Raw genomic sequence first — 5992 nt, 5'->3', positions numbered from 1 at the left:
CGGCCGAGCCGCCGCGCGAGGGGGCGGGGGCGGGGCGCCGCCGGCCGGCCGCGGTGGCGAGCGGCGAGCCGGCGACCTGGGCCCCGACGGGGGACGGCCGGCCGGGCCGCCTCGCTTCCTCCGCTCGCCCGCTGTCCTCCCCTGACCCCGCGGTCCTGGATGCCAGCCATAGCCCCGGGGCCTGAGGCAGGAGGGGGATCAGCTTTGAACCATAAAAGCCCAGGTCTGGATGGCACTGGGCGAGAGGGCGACTCCTCGCCTGCTTCTTTCTGAGCAGTATCTAATGGGAACTTTATTCCCATTAAAAGGAGAGGTGTTAAGAGTGCACCGGTTCAGGGATTTTTCTGGAGGGTTCTGGAAACCAAGATGTTAATTTTGGCAAGACTGAGGTTTCTTCTTTGATGAAAGAGGGTCAGAATAAAGGGCCTTCCTGTATTGAAATCCTGTCGTTGTATTATTGGTATTTATACTTGAACATCCAAGGACTGGAGGGGTAGTCTGATCCCACTCGGCCAAAAGGAATGTCTGATAAAAAACGAAAACAACCAAGTAGCCTTCACACACCAACGCTGCCTGTACGCCCTTTCTTTTAAGTTAAGTGGGATGGTCAGATTCTACCGTCTTCACCCACCCGCTATGTGGGGTTGTGTATTGCCTATATACCCATTGAAATAGACTGTTTTCTTCATTTCTAATTATTTCACTTGACCCTATGAGTATAGCGGGATCTTTTGGGCTATGCTTGAATTCAGAAGTTTCTTCGGCCTAGTTTTTAAATTCTCTAGACTCAGTTATTTTATAGTGAACATATATTATCATCATAGAGTTCTTCGAACACATTTCTTGCATCTACAATGATACCTTTCGTTGTCAATTTTATAATCCATAAATAATGAACCTGGTAACATCTGAGAAGGTGTACGTTACAAAACTCGCTCTCCTAAATTAGAGGAGGTGTGTTAGAATTAAGAGTGCTTTGTGTGAGTCAAAAACAGTTTAACAGCAGACCTGGGAGAGACAAACTTCCGGGAGAATCAAAGTACAACGGTTTTAGTACAACGAAGTGTTTATGACTTAAATTTAGAGTGGTTTGACCATTTCTGTGTCTGGAACTTAAGGTCTATAGCCAGGAACTACAGAATAAACCCCCAAAGAGCATCGACCTCTGCCTTCAAGCCAATACTACTAAAGGATTACAAAAGCCGCCAGGACCAGCAAACTTCTTGTCTTTTTATACTTTTATGTTTACTTTTCCTATGACAGTTCCTGTCATCTTGAATTGGTAAGCAGCCCAAGGAGCTATTTATTTTGTACATTCTTGCGCACTTTAAAAAAGACCCAAAAGAACCCATTTACCATATGTTGACAAGAACGCCAAACTTTTCGCTCTTTTTAATTGTTTGTAAAATTAGATTTTATTGCCAAAAACGTAGAAAAACAAGTGCATAGATCTAAAAACAAACAAACAAAAACAGAAAACCAACCTGCTTACCTTGTTAGAAACTGGGGTTGCAGTGTCATTCTGTAAATATTGATAATGTTAAGAATGTTAAAAATAGGGGCTGAATAAAATAGCTCAGCAGTTAAAAGAACTTGATGCTCCTGCTCCTCAGTTCGCAAGGCCCAAGAGATGTGACTTACAATTGCCTGTACCTCCAGCTCCAGGGGCTGTGACACTCTCCTGGCCTCCTCAGACACTGCATGCATGCAGGACACATACATGCTCGCAGGCAAACACAGGCATAAAATAAATCTTTTTCTAAAAACCCAAAAGTGTTGAAAGTGGAGTCTGGAGACGGCACTCGCTTAGCATGAGTGAAGTTCTTTGTTTGACCTCCAAAATATTCACTTATCCCTTAATGTATTCAAATGTTTGCTGAATACTTACCTTAGGCTAAACTTCAGACAAGGTGATCAGCACATAAATGTAAGCTTGAGGGGGCGTCAATATACAAGAAAAGACTTAAACAATCCCAACATCTACTGTGAAAAAAGAGAGTGTATTTCAGTAATTAGCAATATAAAGTCTCTTTTGGGTTTTTTGTTTTGTTTTTTTTTGGGTTTTTGGTTTGTTTGTTTGGTTGGTTGATTTGGCTTTTGTTTTTTTTCGAGACAGGGTTTCTCAGCGTAGCCCTGGCTGTACTTGAACTCTATGTAAACCAGGCTGGCCTCAAACTCAGAGACCTGCCTTCCTCTGCCTCCCAAGTGTAGGGATTCAAGGTGTGAACCAACACTAGCCAGCTAAGAAGTCTCATTTTAAAATGTTTTAAATAATTTTTTAAAAATAGGATGCTTTTTTATTTAATTACTTAAAAATATCTCTGAATGTTATAAGCATTTTCTTAGGGATAACGCCATCAAAATACCAATAGGGTCTCACTTTACATCAGCGTAGCAAACTTGTCCCCCCACCAAGGTAGTCCTAGAAATATCCCATCAACATGGAATGGGAAACTACTCATTTAAATGTGTCAATAGCTGACATAATTGTCCAAAGCGCATTAAAACTGCCAGTTCAGAATCAGATTGTCTTGACTTATTCTAGCTTATTCATCCCCAACTTTTGTGTAGTGCCTGCCTCCTCTCAGATGCTTTACTTTCCTCAATAATAACAACTATGTATGAATTTGTCAACTGAAAAAAAAAAAAGCATATTGCCCTAGTTGTTAATTTTTCCTTTTTTTTTTTTTTTTTTTTTAATTGAGGAGGAGTGGGAATGCAGTTGTGTGTATGTGTCATGTCCCCACCCCACCCCCAACCCCTACTGCTGCAAATATGCAGCTGAGTTTTCCTCATTTGGGGAAATGGCAGGAGTTGGCAGATCTGGAGTGGCATGGATGAGCCCTGGGAAAGCTGCCTTTATGATCGTGTGTGGGGGTGACCTTTTCTACACTGTGTAAAGGTTGTCTTTGCATATTCAGTTGTTAACTCAGCACATAGCTGAGTGCTGTCCTGACTTTGCTTTTGTTATTCTAATTGCTCAGCACGTGCATCATATTTTGTAAACATACACTTTCCTCACCTTCTGATTGGTTTACTAAAGAGCTGAATGGCCTGTAAGCAAAGGCAGCAGAGGGAGGCAGGGCTTCTGAGCAGTGCTGGTACTGAGTCAAGGTAGCAATCCACCTGGCAGAATGTAGATTGATATAGATATAGAGGGGTTAATTTAAATTAAGAGCTGGCTGGGAAACAAGCCTAAGCTAAGGCCAAGGTTTTATAATTAGCAAAACATCTCCATGTCATTATTTGGGACCTGGCAGTCCAAAGAAAGCCACACCATAATTGGCATCCCAATGTTAATCATCATGCTAGTTCCCCTACCAGGTAAGTGTTTCATTTACCTTTTAAAAAGAAAACATCATAATCTGCCAGTACAAAAAGAAAATTGAGTGTTATGTGTGCTTTGCTTCATTTATTTCAGACAATCTCCCTAAATAGCTCAAGTTGGCCTAGAACTTGTGATTCATCTACCTTCACCTCTCAAGTACTGGGACTACAGGTATGTACCACCATGCCTGATTTCTAATATGTTTTAAAAGCACAAATTTTACTTACAGTTTTAGGAGTTTAAAGGCCATCGTGTTATAAAGCAGGATTAACTGACATAATAAGATTAACCGTTAACCTTGAATGATTAATAGCATTGTGCTCAATTCTTCTATTTAATTCTCTCTTACAATAAACTAAGGGGTTTTGGAAAAGGGTTTTGTTTGCATCCTTTTGTCATTCGTTTTGTTTTGTTCTTTTGTTTGTTTGTTTTATTTAGGAGAGAAAGGTGCTTGAAAACAGATCCAGGGAAGGCTTTTTGGTTTGGTTTGGTTTTTTACTAGCTATCATGTAGCTTCCCCAGTATGTAATTTATCTATCTAGGTCTAAGGTCAGCTCTCTATGAACTGTATGCTGAAGTTTGCCTTTCTGGTTGCTCCTCCGGGTTGAAGAGCAGGAGAGCTGTTCAGTATACAGGAGTGAGAACATGTGTCTCTCTTCACTATAAAAGAGGGGAAATGGAAAGGCACATAGAGTATTCCAATAGTGTACAGAACATACTTTATTGCTATATAACATCGCCTCAGGATTTAAGCAACAATAATCACGGCATGCCCTCCTGTAGTTTCTGTGCTGGTCCAAGGTTTCTCACATGGCTGCAGTGAGGGTGGTTGGCATGCCTGTATTGTGTCCCAGCTACTCAGAAAGCAGTATTATTTGAAGCAGGAGTTAATCAAGCCAGCTTGGGGAAGAGAGAGAGGGAGAGAAAAAGAGAGAGAGAAAGCTTATCTCAAGAAAGAGCAAAGAAAGAAGGAGAGGGGACGTGGGGTGATCAGGAGGAGTTGAGTTGGAATAAAGCAAGTCTCACTGGCAGTTGGGATCTGTCCGGTCACACACACATATACCCTTTTTATCTCTATCTTCAGGAGGTCTCAGGGTTCCTTCGTTACATGGCTTCTCATTATGGGCTGATTTGAGGTTCTCAAGCACTGACAAGCAGTTGACATGGAGCCTGGCCTGTATGCGTGCAGAGCAAGTATTCCAGAGTACAGGCTAGGCAGTGCTTTTCCCCAGGATGACCTAGTCTTGGCGACCACTTATTGTCAGTTCTCTCTTCATCTAAACTGTCACAGGAAGCTGCCTGGGGGGGGTGGAGTCAAAGTCACACTGTAAGGAAAGCTTGTTTGCTGGGGGGGAAGCTGTTGAAACTTCTTTGAAAAATACTATCTTCCACTCACAACTATCAAGCACTCTGTCTAACTGTTCCCATCACTAGCTCACCTAGCATAGGTAGCAGGATGCTTGCCATCGATTGCAGGCAAGCATATAAGTAAACAAACTATGTCCAAGTAAACAATCGAGAAGAACTTAGTTCAGTAAGCCAGTTTAAAGGTGCATACATCAGGGTCAGAGCTCATGACCAGTCCCTGGAAGCCAGGCTTGGAACATGCACTGGGGCAGCAGAAATGAGCGAGCCGCCTCGACTCGCTGGGCAGCTAATTTAAGCCCAGTCAGCAAGTTCCAGACCACTGAACAACACACACTGACCTCCACACCTGTACACATGCACACATACGAACACATACACCCGCAGTGTATCATCTTAATTCAGTTCAGATGCAGACTCAAACCCTTATGGCTATCTTCAGTGTATCTGTTGCCGTAGTTACTGCTGATGACTGTTGCTAGGAGGAGGTTTCAAATTGCCTTCCAAATTGTTTTCATTGTGGCTTAGTGAGATATATTTTCTTTAAATTTTTTTAAAATAGAAATCTCTTAAAAAGATGTTAAGACTCAACCAGCATGTTAAATGAGCCACAATACACTGTCGTGCAAAGTACCTTAAGTATCGTAGTTAGATTACTAAATTATGTTAGTTTCATAGAAGATTAACAGGGGCCCATGAAAAGAATTACATATTTGAAATTAGAGACTTCTGGACCTGTTGGAACCATGCATTATTTAGCTGTAATAACAGCATAACAATTAACGATTTTTAAAATAATGCCAGAAACTGAAAAATAATGGGTAGAGAACTCTTAATTTAGGAAAACATGCTCCAAGACTGTTAATAGTACATTTCATTTCACGATTTCACAATGTTTGAGGTTTACATAAAAGGCATATGTCATTTTATATGCGAGAGCAACATTTGTAGCCTACCTGGTCCCGGAAGATGTGATCAATGCATTATTCTGTAAGGTTTTAGGGAACACAGCCCTTTCCCTTTCATTCCTGAGATGGTTGAGGCCATGGATGAGCAGTATATTTCGTCAGCATCATGGAGAGTATAAACTCCTGACAGCTTGCCAGCAGGACTAAACCCAGCCACCTAAGGCTGGTCTAAGATGGGCCGGATAAATTTCATAATACCTTACTGTGCCAAACACCTGTGCAGATCCACCCTGCTCTCCTTACACCAAAGGAGCTGGATTAAAAACAAATGATCTCAAGATAAAAGAAAGAAAGAAAGAAAGAAAGAAAGAAAGAAAGAAAGAAAGAAAGA

Source organism: Psammomys obesus, unplaced genomic scaffold (genome assembly GCF_907164565.1).
Source record: "Psammomys obesus unplaced genomic scaffold, mPsaObe1.curated_primary_1811, whole genome shotgun sequence".
NCBI lineage: Eukaryota > Metazoa > Chordata > Mammalia > Rodentia > Muridae > Psammomys > Psammomys obesus.
This window is presented reverse-complemented; position numbering follows the sequence as displayed.